At 40.4% G+C, this 17,238-nt stretch overlaps 1 protein-coding gene across 1 annotated transcript in view; it reads left to right on the top strand.

Moving 5' to 3' along the window:
* The window catches only part of TTC6 (tetratricopeptide repeat domain 6), a 2,436,149-nt gene that overhangs the window by 1,368,176 nt on the left and 1,050,735 nt on the right, over window positions 1–17,238 (top strand). The window lies entirely within an intron of this gene.

Here is a 17,238-nt window from a genome sequence, read left to right as displayed (position 1 = left end):
GATCTAGTCTATGATAGAGCAAACAAGGTGAACCAATTTCAGTAAGATACAGTTCAAATATTCAGGCACTATAAACCTTTAACCAGAAAATTCCCAGCTCAGAAGGGCAGAGTCCAGCCTCTTCTCCCACAAGAGTGCAGTCCACGAACCTTCTTAATGTAAAATAACTGGCCTGAAGCCCAAGTGCCTAAACCAGAACTAATACACTTGGACACTGGGCTCTCAATCAGCAGTTCCCAACTTAGAAGGATGAAAGCTACCTGTCCTGCCACCACAGTGCTTGCCACAAACCTTCCTAATGTAAAACAACTGGTCTGAAGCCCAAGTTGTTTTAATGGTCAATTAATGGTCAATTCTAACCCATCCTATGAATCACCCAGTTTGTATAGCCAGCCGATGCAAAGACGATCTATCCTGGTGGATGCGGTCCAAAGAGATTCTTCTGGGTCGTCCCTTTGTCCCTTTTAAGCCCAAGGCCATAGTAACCATGGATGCTTCCCAGATGGGGTGGGGGGTTATTATCTGGGGAAGACAGTCTAAGGCACTTGGTCCCCTTTAGAGGCCAGTCTGCATATCAGTGTTCTGGAGTTGAGGATGGTGCTTCTAGCGTTGCAAGCATTTCATTCTGCCTTACCTCAAGGGACAATAGCTATTCAGTCAGATAATATGTCCATAGTCTGGTGCATCAACAAACAAGGGGGAACCAAATCCTACACACTGTGTTGAAAAGACCTTTGAGTGTGGCAGTGGGCCATAACTTTCAACCACTTTCTGATAGCAATGCACATCCCAGGGAGTTCAAACATGATAGCAGGCAAACTGAGCAGATGCATTCTCATGCCTCACGAGTGGTCTGTAAGTCCCAGAGTGGTGAAAAAGATCTTTCTTTGCTGGAGCCAGTCTTACTGTGACCTCTTTACTTCACCCCTGAACAAGAAGTACAGAAGCTATTTTGCCCTAATTCCCCCTCAGGGGAAGTCCATGGGAGATGTTCTTCTTCTCGTTTGGCACCAGGTCTCCTTTATGCTTTTCCTCCCTTTCCTCTGATTCCCCTTTTCCTCAAGAAAGTAGCTCGTTTGAGAAGCAACGTAATCCTCATTGCATCTTACTGGCCTCAGCAAATTTGGTTTCACTTCCTATGGCCTTATCTACTTTGACACCTGTAGATTGTGGGCCCAGTTCCAGACCTTCTGTCTCATCCCCAAGGACTGGTGCATCCCAATCTACAAACTCTCAAGCTGACTGCTTGGTTTCTCCGATTGCATTAGTCACCAGGCATAATGACATTCCATCTCCTGTATGACACATTTTGTTGGCATCCCATAAACCATCCACCAGGAATCTCTGCCTTAGTAAATGGAAGAGATTTTCTATCTGGACTTATGATAATGGTCTTGATTCTTTTCCAGTTCCAGTGGAAAAAGTTGTAGAGTTTTTTGCTACCAATTTTGGTAAAGGGGTTTCTGCTTCTATTATTAAGGTTATCCTAGCAGCCATTTCAAATTTTCATAATGGTTTTGGTGACCAGCCCTTAGTTTCTCACAGACTTTGTAAGATTTTTCTTAAAGGGACAATTTGATTAAAGCCCTCATTCAAAGATCCTCTACCACCATGGGACTTGATGATTGCCTTGCAGTCACTTACATTATCACCCTTTGAACCTGCAGCTACCTGTGACTTAAAATTCCTCTCTTGGAAAACGCTTTTACTTATAGATGTCACGTCTGTGAGACGAGTTTCTGAATTACAAGCTCTATGTTCAAAGCCCCCTTATCTAGTTTTCCATAAAGACAGAGTTTCACTCATAACAAACCCATCCTTTCTTCCTACATTGGTTTCATACAACATCAATCAGTCTATAGAATTGCCTGTATTTTTCCCAAATTTTTCTAATAAGGGCAGATATTGTTTACACCTTTTGGATGTACAGGCAGTTATGTTTTTACATGGACAGAACTAAGCAATTCAAACAATCAGAACAGTTATTTATTTGTTTCATTTGTGGATGCAACCTTGGGCAAACCTATCTCTAAGGTTACTTTGTCAAGATGGTTAAGAGATTGTATTTCCTTTATTTACATTAAAAGGAATCTAAAGCTTCATATGCCCATGAAAACACATTCAACGAGATTTATGATGACATCAGCTATTTTTCATTCTAAAGCTTCCATATCTGCAATTTGTGCAGCTGCAACATGGGCTGCCGCACATACCTTTACTACTCATTACAATTTGGATATGGTCTCCAGGGGGAGAGCCTCCTTTGGTTCTATCGTTCTCAGGAATGTACTTCTATAGGGATTCTTGGGATCTAAGGTAGCTGGGGACGCTGTCTCACAAGTCAAGAATAGATGAAGATTGACAACATCAGATAAAGACGTTATGTCTTACCATAACATTCCATCCGTGTTGTCGATCTTCATGTATTCTTGCTTCCCACCTCACCTGCCCCCTCCTATGGTGTCCTAGTGGAGCAACTTGTCGTTCTGGGATTCCCTGCTAGGATACACTTTGGACATGGCTTCTGACTTGAGTTAGGTCTCACTGTATTGTTTCTGTAAGTCCGCAAACTTGATCTGAGGTAATGTAGGGAGGGGCATTGTGGGTAGAATATTAGCTCCAGAGGTTTTTGGCTCATGTGAGCTATGAAGATCATAACCATAACCCAGAAAGCAAGAATAGATGAAGATTGACAACACAGATGGAATGTTATGTGCGCCGTGGGTGTCGGAACTATTGTGCGTTTTGCTGTACTGTCTGTAATAGTGGCAATACTGTTAGTTTGTTAGAATATATCGGACTGTAGTAGTGTAGGTATTAATTTTTTTTCTGTGTTTGGTGCTTATTATCACAGGTAATCCTGACAGTGGAAGTGTAGGACTCTTACCACCTGATGTCAGAGTATCAGCAGACTCTGACAATGATAGTGGCTAAACAGAGGCACCATCAGGGGATGCAGAGGATGAATATGACACTGAGGTTGACATTCAACCATACCTTGTAATTCCATCAAACACATCAAGTAGGCCTATGCCAACCCATTCCAGTGAACCTTCAGATATTGGACAGATGGAGGGTGAGGCACTCCATCAGGGTAGTGTGGTTACTGTGGCTTCAGTGCCTGTTGACTCTGGCTGTAGCCAAAGTGTGGGTGAGGTGCCATGAACTAGGAGTTTCTTCCCGTGCCACTCAACCTATGTTTAGGGCCATCATGGAGGCATAGGCACATTCCAATAGGTCATACAGAGAAATGCTTAGGGTTGTAGATGTGGCACAGGCTGACATGCCTGACTGCCTTCACCATGTTGCTGATTCAATGGATCAGATGAATGACATAACGGGTGGTGCCTGTGATGGAATGTCTGCTGGGATGGGGACAGCATCTACTTGAGTGTAGATCAGCCACATCATCTGATGCTAGCTAATGTGCCATGCCCGATCACACTCCTATAGTGGCACTACTTCCACTGCTCCATCAGTGGTTAAGGCATCCACACCCACACATGACAGCCATGGGGTTGTGGTCGTGGGTGTACTCATGAGGAGAGCTCATCCAGCAGGCATCAGTAAGTAGCAGCAGTGCATTTTACTGTGGGTGTGGAAGTGCCAGTGCAACTCCAGGGAGAGCCAGTTCTTTTAGACAGGTAAAACAATGAACTGCCACCTCTGTTATGCACAGCTTACACCTGGCTGACATACCAACATGTAGAGCTAGGGCAGAGCTTGGCTGTGTTCTTGCAGACACTCACACACCAGCTTCAAGTGGAGGGTGCATACAGACACACAAACAGCAGTTACACGGTTCAGCTATGAGGCTTAAAGCTCTTTCTGTCTCAGTGGCCATTAGTTACTTTATTCAAATGTCTGCCTGTTTCTCTTTCTTACTCAGTTGGTGGGTGTGCCAGATATTTGAGTCATGATAACTGCCTGGGTTGCCAGCACACACATTCAGGATGATTCCCTTAGCATTGCACACAACTTGGCAGCCAATGGAATGGAAGTCCTTTCTATTTATATAGACCCTTCCCTGCTCCCCAGGTGATGCCTTGATTTCTATATACAATCTATGACACCCAGTGCTTCAGGGTAGTGTGCTATAAGGTAGAACTCCTGCATATTTGTCGCCCTCAGGAGTACAGGGAAAATATATGTGGTCACTGGTATGTTGGAACATAGCATTCAGGAATTGATGAAGGATCCTGGATGCTGATACCTGTGACACCCGCAACATATCCCCTGTTGGTCACTGAAAGATTCCTGTAGCTAAAATTCTAAGTGCTACACATACCTTTGTCTCCACTGGTATTGGTTCTCCTCAGTTTGCCCTGGGTCTGAGTTGAGGACGACAGATGTTGTAGAGTTCCTGTAGAGTGTCTCTATCCATCATGTAGTGCTCTACAATTTCCACATCATGCAGATTGTGATAAGTTAACTGGGGTCTGAAAACTCTTCTTCTTCTTGGCAGTGGTCTATTAGCAACAGCAGTAGCATAGACTTCAGCCTGTTGCATGTACACATGAATTAAATCAACAGCAGCCCCTAACATTGTTTCTGTGTAGACTCATTTCACTGGCTCTATTCCAGTAAGTTTTAGAATTCACAGGGAAAACCAGCACTGAATCTACATGGTTGCTTTATAGCTTGTTGAATAGCTCCTCCATTTTGGATTGGTTGATTAGCATACAATTCAGCTGCTTATGCTGTAATTAGCATGCATTGGTGTCTACTGTGGTTGCACGGCTCTGTGTAGAGCCACTTACTGAATACAAAACAGTGCAGACATAGTCTTAGCTGATCATATAAGGCTTAATGAATCTGCCCATTTGAAATATATATTTGCTAAAACTTTGTACATTCACACTGTGTTTATGCATGTAATGACTTCTAAGACAAGAATAACCAATGATTAAATGATTAAAAAAATAAAGATAGTAATCATAACTTGACAGCATTTAATTTTAAGATGCTAGCCATAGAAATGTCATTTAATACTTCTTCAACTGTAGCATTCAGTCCAAAATGACAGACATCTTCCCTGTATTCCAGTGTGGTCTCCCATGCCTCCCTTGCATGGGCACATTTTCTATTGTAAAGAAATGAAAATATTTGTATATTAGGCAGTGCTTGTACAGTGCGTTGTTGATGCTTCCATTCTTAATGTCATATGTGCCTTCATACGTCCTGTCCCTCAATCTCCATTCTGATTTTCCTATGTAATAGACTACAAATGACAGGCAGGTCTCTAAATACCCCCCCCCCCCATGTTACAATAAAAATTAGCTGTTCTGGCTAGAATTCTGAGGTAACAGCTCAATGAAACTTTGGGGCTGTCATCAGTAAATTTACAGTATCTACAACATTCATATTTTTTTCATGCACCAGCTGTTGGTCAGATAATTGTTAATAATGATGTGCTGTTCATTTTCAAGAATCTGTTTAATGTTTAGATTCCTACTATACACAAACTTTCATTTTCCTGCCAAAGACCATGGGCCATTTTTCTGTGAACACCTCCCAGATGTTTTGAGTTAATGTAAAAAGGAATGATCATGGCCCTAGCTCTATTACTAACCAGTCAATTATTTTTAAAGTTTTTGTTGCACAAAACAGATTGAAACTTAATTTTTCTCCTTAACTGGACCTCATTATACACTTCAGCAATACGTTTATTTTTCTGGGTAGTCTTTGTCCTTTAACATGTCCTCAGATTTATCCATTCCCATTCTGAACAGCCTATCGTCAGAAATTAATCTTGAAAGGTGATACATATTTCTTTTGACTGAAAGGGTGGTAGTTCTCAAAATGGAAACAGGTATTGGAAAAAATAAGTTTTGAAATATCGTGGAACCAAAACAATGATTTGTTTTCCCTTTTTAAACTCTACATCCAAAAAAATCAGTAATTTCATAGTCATTGTTATGAGTAAATTTTAAAAAGGATGTGTTGGTTCTGATGTACAATGGATATAAAAAGTGTACACACCCCTGTTAAAGTGCCATATTTTTGTGATATAAAAAATGAGACCACAATAAATCATTTCAAAACTTTTCCCACCTTTAATGTGACCTATAACCTGTACAATTTAATTGAAAAACAAACAAATCTGTTAGGAGAAAAAATATAAAAAATAAAAAAAGTGCAATATGCTGGTTGCATAAGTGTGCACACTCTTAAATTAATACTTTGGTGTGTGTGCACACCCTTAAACTAATACTTTGTTGAAGTACCTTTTGATTTAATTATAACATTCAGTCTTCCTGGGTAGGAGTCTATCAGCATTGCACATTTTGACTTGGCAATATTTGCCCACTCTTCCTTGCAAAAGTGCTGCAAATCTGTCAGATTGCGAGGGCATCTCTTTTGCACTGCCCTCTTCAGTTCATCCCACAGATTTTCTATTGGATTTAGGTCTGAGCTCTGGCTGGGCCATTCCAAAACTTTAATTTTCTTCTGGTGAAGCCATTCTTTTGTTGATTTGGATGCATGCTTGGGGTCATTGTCATGCTGAAAGGTGAAATTCCTCTTCATCTTTCTAGCAGATGCCTGAAGGTTTTAGGCCAAAAGTAACTGGTATTTGGAACTGTTCATAATTCCCTCCACCTTGACTAAAGTCCCAATTCCAGCTGAAGAAAAGCAACCCAAAGCATGATACTGCCATCACTATACTTCACCATGGGGATGGTGTACTTGTGGTAATGTGAAGTGTTGTTTTTATGCCAAACATACCTTTTGGAATTGTAGCCAGAATGTTCAATCTTGGTATCATCAGAGCATAACACATTTTCCCACATGCTTTAGGGAGACTTGATGTATTGTTTTGCAAATTTTAACTGGGCCTGGATGTTTTTCTGTGTAAGAAATGGCTTCTGTCTTGCAACCCTACCACATAGTCCTGACATATGGAGAATACGGGAGATTGTTGTCACATGTAGTACACAACCAGTGCTTGCCAGAAATTACTGCAGCTCCTTCAGTGTTGCTGTAGGTCTCTTGGCAGCCTCCCTGACCAGTTTTCATCTTGTCTTTTTATCAATTTTAGAGGGATGTACAGTTCTCTGCAACGTCACTGTTGTCTCATATTTTCTCCACTTTTTGATGACTGTCTTCACTGTGTCCAATGGTATATCCAATGTTATGGAAATTTTTTTATACCCTTCTCCTGACTGATACCTTTCAACAATGAGATCTCTTTGATGCTTTGTAATCTCTCTGTGAACCATGGCATTTGCTGTAGCGGGCAACTGAGTAAATGTCAGGAAAATCCTACTAGGACAGCTGAACTTTATTTGGGGTTAATCAGAGTATCTTTAATTGAAGGCAGGTATGAACCCAAGAAGACTGAATGCTGCAATTAAATCAAAAGGTGCTTCAACAAAGTATTAGTTTAAGGGTGTGCGCACTTATGCAACCAGTGCATTGTACATTTTTTATATTTTTCCCCTAACAGATTTGCATGTTTTTCAATTTAATTGTACAGGTTATAGGTCATATTAAAGGTGGGAAAAGTTTTGAAATTATTTATTGTGGTCTCATTTTTTTATATCACAAAAGCCTGGCAATTTACAGGGGTGTGTACACTTTTTTATATCCACTTTCATTAGCAAAACATTCCAGACAGGTACCATGCTTCCTTTCCAGAAAATAATGATAATTTAAAAAGTGTGCATGCAAATGTCTTTACTTCTTAAATGGTGAATGTAATAAGAAGGTGCCACAAAAATTAGATTAGCATAAATTGGGGCTGCTGTGGTAGCCATAGCGATACCTAAGAGCTGGTAAAAATGCTCACATTCAAAAATAAAAATACCTTCTGTCCATAAGGGGTGGTGACTGTGATGCAGATGATAATGCCACAGGAATAATCAGAGATGGAGTAGACCACTATAGCAGCCACTGAATGGTACACAAAGTTAGTGCATAGTTGTGCCATGCTGATAGACTCCTATCTAGGAAGACTGAATACTGTAATTAAATCAAAAGGTGCTTCAACAAAGTATTAGTTTGAGTGTGCACACACAACAAAGTATTAGTTTAAGGGTGTGCACATTTATGCAACCAGCGTATTGTACGTTTTTTATTTTTTGTAGTTTTTCCCCTAACAGATTTGTTTGTTTTTCAATTTAATTGTACAAGTTATAGGTCACATTAAAGGTGGGAAAAGTTTTGAAGTGATTTATTGTGGTCTCATTTTTTTATATCACAAAAACCTGGCATTTTAACAGGGGTGTGTACACTATTTATATCTACTGTAATTAACCAAAGACTCCAGGCAGGTACCGTCCCTCCTCTCCAAAAAATAATGACGTCATTTAAAAAGTGGGCATGGAAATATCTATACTTCTTAAATGGTGAATTTAATAAGAAGGTGTTTTCTCAGTGCCACAAAATTGAATTAGCATAAATTGGGGCTGCTGTGGTAGCCATAGTGATACCTAAGAGCTGGTAAAAATGCTCACCTTCAAAAATAAAAATAAATATTCCTTAAAATTGCCTCAAATTAAAGTAATAATTTCATGTCCCAATTTGTTAAATCATTGACAGCTACCAGCATGTCATTAAAACACTGCAATCCAACAATGTGAGTTATTACTGTAAAAATATCCATGACATCAGTAGTAACACAAATAATGTTATTATAGTAAGCTGCATCCATTAGTCCATCTAAAAGGTGTCAGGAATCTTTCAAATTATTCTCACATTTTGCAACATTTTTTTTCAATTTATCGTCAATGAAAATGTTGCTGGTTCTGTAATGGACCCATCAGCTGCCACTATGTAGGCCTTAGTGGTAGATCAGAGACATTTTTGTATCTTCTGGATACTGAAGATAGTGGGAGCCACTGGTTTGTCCCCATACAGAAAGTTAAACTCCTGTGTTGAAATCACACCCTACAATAACAAATCATTAAGCATGCATTTGAATTTAGCATATGCAATATTCAATTCATTAATAAAAACATATTTGTAAGCACTGGTATCAAGTAACATGTTCATCACTTTGCCAGTGGAGATATTTGATCCATCAGTACATTGTTCCCTCTCTTACATGGCTTCATCACCCTTGCAGATTTGCCTATTGTTAAATTAAATAGCAAGGTTCTTTCTTCTGTCTTCAAGGTTGTGTTACAACAGACCAAGTTTCATTTTCACATTACTGTCCAAAATTGGCACGTGAAGGGTGTAAAGAGTAGTTAGGGTTAAGGAACTGTCATCAACACCAGAGTCAGGTAAAGTGTATGAGTGAATAATTTTTATTCAGTCAAAGTCCTGGAAATGTCCACCCTGCTGGCGGGTACAAAGTAAAACATTTTTAAATAGATCAGTTAAGTTCTGAGTGACTAAAATTATAGATTTTAAAGTTACTACTAATAGAGGACACAGTACCTTCAGTAGCATTGTCAAGGCTGCACTTTTGAATCTCATTGTTGGTTGTAGAGAGAGCTAAGCCATGGAATCAAGTAGTATCTGACAACAGTGCTGTAGAGGGAAGGAACCATACATTGATGCAGTATAGGAAAAGAACAAATGGCTTACTGGGATGTGCAAGGACAAAAGCTAGGCTGAATGCAGTTTCCCACAGCAACTCTGATTGGGCCTTTCACAATCCAGCCATTAACACTTGATGAGAAGTACCTTCTGTCCATAAGAGGTGGTGACTGTGATGCAGATGATAATGCCACAGGAATAATCAGAAATGGAGTAGACCACTATAGCAGCCACAGAATGGTACGCAAGGTTAGTGCATAGGTGATGCCAATACTCGATGTTGGCATATCCTGCCCAAGATAGCTGTGTATATACAAACCATCACATTTTCAGTCACCAGGTGCCCCATCAAGATCAGGCATACAAGAACGTTCATATAATTTGTGTAGTAACTGTCAGTATCTTTTTTATACATAATTTTTGATTGTCAGTGCTTTAAACATGTCATCACTTATTCCTTCAGCGGTTCAGCATGAGAACCAGAAATTCAGAGCACAATGGCTGTCAACACTGATGCCATAACTCATATTTATGACACAGCCTGAGGACAGTGACACACAGTCACAAAGTATGCTGGTAGGACCTCCCATCCGACAGCAGGTATATCATTCCATAAATGGTGACATGGGTACATGAAATCAACAAAATTATGACATAACATTACAACCTGAATGGGAGAAACACCATGTAGCTCAACACCAATTTCTTGTGAACAACAACATCACATTCAGAAAGATGCTACCATTTCAGAGTTAGTAGTACTCACAGTACCATCAGTGGTGCATGGGCAAAGAGATGCCAAGTGAAAGCATATGCCACAGCTAGCTCAGGAGACCCACAAGTCCTTAGCTGTCCAGCAACAGATGTGCCATAGCATTGTTTAGGCTTAAGCCACTGCCACAGAGAATCAGGTAGAGATGATTAGAGTACTGCAGGGTATATTTGTAGAATTTCATCAGCACATGGGAATGGTGGAGGCCTCAGACAATGCTGTGATGATCCACATGCACAGTATGATGGCACATGCTGTGCACACTAGTAAAGACTTACCAGACTCAAAGGCTCAAAAATTCATAAGAAGCACAGCTGGATATGGCTGGGGAAGTGTCCGCATATGTGGGTGGTAAATAAACTGCATTCCAAGTAATTCTCAAGGTAGTGCTGCAACTATAGGTGACGTAACACACTTGAAGGCATGCAGCCTTCCACAAGATATGGTGGATACTCACAGTCTAGGTCTCAGTCCCACAGCACTGTCAGTTGAGTGTCTAGAATTTCCCTTCCATCCAGCAGATCATTTCATTGCAGTAACTTAGCATCAAGCACTTGCACATTGTAAGTATGTCCATCATCTACACCATCATTAGGGGACATTCTGTATGACACCTTAAGTATATAATGACATTTCAGACCCTGTGGAGAAAACTCAGTCATAGTTATAAATGCACAACTACTTGCAACATGTAAAACTCAGATGATACAATGCAGAAGAGAAAAAAATGGGGGTAAGGGGCCTTTGATGTGAGTCTGAAAATTATTATTTCAAATAGTATTCTGTAGGTAATGCAGAGTAGATATACAATTACGGCCATGCATTTGTTACTGTGATAAATCTTGCCATGACACTAACACTGTTGTCAATTCTTCCTCAGGACTGTACAAATGATATGTATTTAATAGATCTGATGACTCACAGGATTGATTTCAATGAAATAACTATCTAATCTGATGTGCAGTCTCACCTGAGCAAACATTATACAGCAACAGCCAACACTGCACATACACGTTTGCCCTGTACATGCAGCAAATACATATTCCTTCATGTCACTGCTTGCAGTGCAGCCTGAAAATCTGACAGAAAATAAACAGTCCTGATCCATCCCTTCGACAAAAAAAACAAAAAACAGTACTTCTGAATAACTTTAGCAGAGCATTATACTTAATGAGTCATTATACTTCTTCTTATGCCTTTACTATTAACCATACAGATGACAGTTGACAGGCATCTGAATAGAGATATGACAACAATCAATTATTTGTGCACAATTCTTTTTAAATAGTAATGAAACTCTCTGATGCCCAATGGCAGAAGGCCATGCACCACACAGCATATCCCACAGCATGCATCAAGTTTAATCTATGGGGTATTAAGGTATAGGTACCACTATCTGAATGCTAAGACCCATAGTGGTGGACTAGATGCTGCTTCTCTGCCTGCAAGGCTGTGCACCATGATACTGCTCAGATGGCCACCACCACTGTCATCAGTAGTTGAAGGAACAGTAGCAAGAGCTGCTTTACCATCATGGGGAATTTGAGTACATGACTGACAAGAAATCGTGTTGTACAGAATGTAGCATGCAGTAAACATCTAGCAGGCAGTAACAGGGTCATACAAAAGTCATCCCCAGACTCATCCAGGCAATGGAAATTGGATTTCATTAGGGCAGATACTCTCTCAGTAACAGTCTGTGTCTAGGACAGATGCATTCCTCAGCAGTTCCCCTAGGGCTACAGACTGGTGTCATCATCCAGGGTTTGAGTGGATAACCTGCATCATCAGCAAAAGAAAAAAAGGGGGTCATAACAAAAGAAAGAGCTTTGTATTAAGCAAGACATTTTTTCAAATTGCACCTACAGAAATTGCTATAATTGGAAACTTTGCACTTCCCAACATGGTGACCGTGGGGTATCCTACTATGAAGAAAGAGGCAGTAAAGCAAGCTTGTGTGCCTGATGTAAGAATCATGGGCACTCCCATAACACTGAACGACACGTTGATTATGCAGTCCCATGCATCGTACACAGCCTGGAAGTTGGTTGAATGGTAGCCCTTCCTGTTCTAATACAAATTACGCCATGATTTATATGGGGCCGTAAAGGCAACATGAGTGCAATCCATTGCACCAAGCACCTCTGAAAAATGTGCTATCCTGAAGAAGACACTCATGGTTCTGGCACAATTCTGAGGTGATACTGGCAGATAAATATGCTGATCCACGTGTGCCAAGAGTATGTCAAGGAACTGCTGAAGTATTCTTGAGACAGAAGCCTGAGAAATATGTGTCGTGTCCCTGTGGAAAGTATAGTGAGGGCTATACATATTGTTATGTCCACAGGTGTAGGAAATCTACGCATCCTCCCAGTCCTCATCTGTGAACCATACAAACTCACTAAAGCCCTTATAATATCCCTATCCACTCTAAATCTATCAAAGATTTCTTGATCATCAAAGTTATCTATCAGTCATTGCCTTTACCTACACCTTCTCAGCCTATGATTTTGGTGTGAACAAGACAAGCAGCTCTCAACGAGAAATAGTTAGGATGGCAGACACAGCATTTTTGCCAGTTGAAAAGTAGATAACCAGGTGCAACTTTGCCTTTTATAAGATATGTGCACATGACAGAGACACATAAAATGGTGCCTATGAACCACAAACGAGAGAAAAAAAAACTAATTTACATAAGTTTATTTCAGAAAATGAAGCAATTCTTTATCGTTACTATCTTATCTGCATCAGTTTTTCTTAAGGCTAATTAAAATGACTGTGCCTAAGCACAACTTCTCTCTATGAATTGTGCCCAAGGTGTGCTTAGCCACAGCCTGAGCAAATTTCCACGCCCTCATTAGTGCATTGACTGTACATACCTCCCTTTATCTTTAAGAATATGTCCCTAAGGTCAGTAATCTTAGAGGATAATGCTTTCTGTTCATTCTTCTTGTTTTATGTGTCAAATTGCACTACAGTTTTTCACAATTTCATAGAGAGTTTCTTATTAAATGATCATATAATGCAGGTATACTCCAGTATAAATTTAATTAAAGATAACATGCAAAGGAGTTATGCTTACTTTCCTGAACTTTATTAATTACTGGAGTTCACTTATAGACTTTGTCAGTATGCATAAAAAATGTACGTCATGTGTCTGTAATTAACAAAATTATTGTGTCAGTTGTGTATGCTTGTTTGTTTAACATGTTCAGTGTGAATAGTTGCCACATTTCCATGTTTATTATTATTTTGTTTATTAATTACTAAGAAGTTATGCAATCCAGATGAATTTGTAAACTCTTCATATCAGACACACCAATATTTTCATGCATAGCATCAGATCATCTAAATATCTAATTATGTTTACCCATTTAATGATAAGCATAGCCTTGTATATAAAGTAAACAATTACAAGCCCATTACTGATCTCTGGAAGATATCTCTTGTTAACAATATTTGCTTACCCATCTCATTTCCTATCAGCCACTATTTTCTAGCATTTACTGATTCTTACACCCAAGCTACCCAGATACTTATGTAGTCATATCATTAGTACCCTTGCTATTAATTATTTCATGGTTTGCGAAATGTATTACATAAAACAGTATAGATAACACTGGCTGCTATTGTTTGTCAGCTACCTCATTTATTTGTGCTCATACCTCTCAACATTGTCGCCTCACAGTAAGACGTTGTCCAGTTCGATTCTCAGCTAGAGCGTCTTCTGCGTGGAGACATGCGTGAATGGGCGTACCTTCGTTGAAGGTTGTGCATCAGGGCTGGTAACTCGGCATGTAAAAATCAACTACCAATCATTAGCGGACCGGAGTTCCGCTGTGGCGACCCCTAACCGGGAAAAGCCGAAAGACACAACAACAACAACAACAACCTCTCAACATCTTGAGCATTAAAGATTTTAGCAGGGGTCTAAAAAAACTGGTGCTTTATTATTTTTTAAAGTATATTCTAGACCCTGTATGGTCAGTAGTGCTGAATATTTGCATAGGCTTAGTGTATGTATTTAATGAAGTATGTACTCATAAATATGACTAACTTTATGAGGAACAAGGCTAAATCTGCAAGCCTGAATCATAGTAGTACTATACCTAAATCACAGCACTTGCAAGGTATGTTTGTGAGAGGAAGTCATAACATTGCCTTTTGATTTGAATGATTTTTCTTATAGGCAAACTGATTTCTTCCTGGCATTCCTGAAACATTTAAACATTCATTCAGAAAGCTGGATGTCAGTTTCCTATATTTTAATATATTTTAAACATGCAGCCAGATTCCATAAAGCCTACACAGTCCATTTACACCATATGCGAATGATAACCAAATGGTAGCTCACTGTTTTGGATTCAGTAAGCAGCTCTACATGGTGTTTAGAGCCGCGCACAGCCATGCAAACACCGTGGCACACACATTATAGCATAAGCAGCTGAATTGTATGCTTATCAACCAATCCAAGATGGAGAGCTATTCAACAAGCTATAAAGCAACCGTGTAGACTCAGAGTTGTTTTTTCCTACAAATTCCAAAACCTATTGGAATACAGCCATGGAATGGAGTCTACACAGAAACAATGTTAGGAGCTGCTGTTGCTTTAATTCATGTGTATGTGCAGCAGGCTGAAGTCTATGCTGCTGCTGCTGCTGCTGGTAATAGACCAAGGCCAAGAAGGAGAAGAGTTCTCAAACCCCGGGTAATTTATCACAACCTACTGGATGTGCCAGTTGTAGAGTGCTTCAGGGTGGATAGAGACACACTACAGGAACTCTGCCGCCTCTGCCATCCTCAACTCAGAGCCAGGGGAAACCGAGAGGAACCCATCCCGGTGAAGAAAAAGATATGTGCAGCACTTACAATCTTAGCTATGGGTACCTTTCAAAGACCAACAGGGGACAATGCTGAGGGCGTCACAGGCATCAGCATCCAGGATCCTCCATCAATTCTTAAATGGTATCCTCCAACATGCTAGTGACCACATATATTTTCCCTGTACTCCTGAGAATGAAATATACAGGAGTACTACCCTGAAGATAGATTGCGCACGTAGAAATTTAGGCACTACCCAGGGAACAGGGAAGGCTGTACATTAACAGAAAATGTTTTCACTCTATTAACTACCAAGTTGTATGTAATGCCAAGAGAATTATGTTGAATGTGTGTGCTGACAAGCCTAGCAGTTACCACGACTCACATATCTGGCACTCCTCCCAAATGTATCAGATGTTCACTAGGAAGGATATGCCACAGGGCCATTTACTGAGGGATGCAGGTTATGCACTGGAACCATGGCTGATAACTCCCTGCTGAAGAATGCCACAACGAGTCACATGGTCAAACCAGAAATATCATAGAGCATGTGTTTCTGTTGCTGAAGTTCCTGTGCCTACATCTGGGGGAGTCCTGCAGTACAATCCAAGGGCATGTAGTGAAATATTTACAGTATGTGCCATGCTACACAACATCATCCTGAGAAAACAGCTTCAGCCGGATTAAAAATGGAAAGGAGGACACATCTCACTGCCAATGCCAAGGTCACCACAGCCACATGTAGATGAGGAGACAGAGGAGGAAGCAGCAGATGCTGTGTGTGTAGGCAGATGCAGGTGTGCTCCATATGCCCTTGCATTGCTAAGAGACAACGTATAGCACACTCACTCAACATCAAAGGGCCTAAAACCGTCCTCCTATGAACATACATATAGTAACATTGATGACAGGCATTTGTCACAACCTTTACCTCCCTGTTTATTGGCTGTGTACTGCTTGCATCTGACAGAGCCAGCCCTGAACTAAGACTGTTGCAACTGCTGGATTTATAAGGTAAGTATTGAACCTGGAGTGTATTGTGTAATAATATGAATGACTGGCATATCCTTGCATTTTTGTTACTTGATAGTGTAAGCAAGTAAGAGGTGGGAGATTTGTACAGAAATTACTTTAACATGTGACAGCAGAGACTTATTTGACCTATATGTGTCCATTAAGTAGTAGGCCTCAAGCATCAAAGATTCACACAGTCATACCTCTCAAAAGTAGTGATGGTCAATGCATGCCCTCAGTTTAGTACCATATGTTTGCACTGAAAAATCATTAAAGAGAGAGAAGTTAGAAAGCAATGATACACATTGCAGTTTCAGACTTCACAACGCTCATAAGATCATTCACAATAAAGATGGAAAATGTTGATGCTATCAACTGTCTAACTTTTTAAGCTCAATATAAATCAAAGGTACAATTACCAGTTCAACATCACACATGCAGATAAACTAAGCACCAAGTCAGCTATGCACCATGAGCATCAGACAGTAGGCTTATGTATCCCTGAATCCAGAATATACAAAATAAGGAAATGGCACAGTTATCATCACTTTCAAAAGGTGTTGTGGGAGGGGGGGCAGAAAGGGTAGGCTGACACAAAAGGTTGGTGAGTGTGTGTATGAAAGAGAAGCAGGCAGACATTTGGATAAAGCAACAAATGGCCTGTGAGACAAAATGAGTTTTAAGCTGCACGGCTGAACCATATAACTGTTGTGTGTGTGTCTGTAGGGGTCCTCCAGGTGAAATTGGTGTGCGAGTGCATGAACACAGCCAAGCTCTGTGCTAGCTCTATGTCTTGGTCAGACAGGTGTGAGCCATGCATGGTAGAGGTGGCAGTTCATCGTTGTTTTCCCCTACCATGAGAACTGGCTCTGCCAGGAGTTGCACTGGCATGTCCATGCCCACACTCAGATGCACTGCTGCTATCTGAATGTGACGGATGTCTGCTGGACAAGCTTCTCTCAAGAGTATGCCAAAGACCACAACCCCATGGCCTGCCACATCTGAGTGTGGACAGCTCACCCACTGAACAGTGGAAGTACTGCCACTATGGGAGAGCAATCAGGCATGGCTACGTTGGCTAATAGCAGATGATGTGGCTGATCTACTCCCATTAGGATCCACCACGTAGCAGATGTTCCATCACA

The sequence above is a fragment of the Protopterus annectens genome, chromosome 6.part0 (assembly GCF_019279795.1).
Source record: "Protopterus annectens isolate FY-2018-M chromosome 6.part0, PAN1.0, whole genome shotgun sequence".
NCBI lineage: Eukaryota > Metazoa > Chordata > Ceratodontiformes > Protopteridae > Protopterus > Protopterus annectens.
Note: the sequence above shows the minus strand (reverse complement) of the source record. Positions and strands in the feature narration are given on the sequence as shown.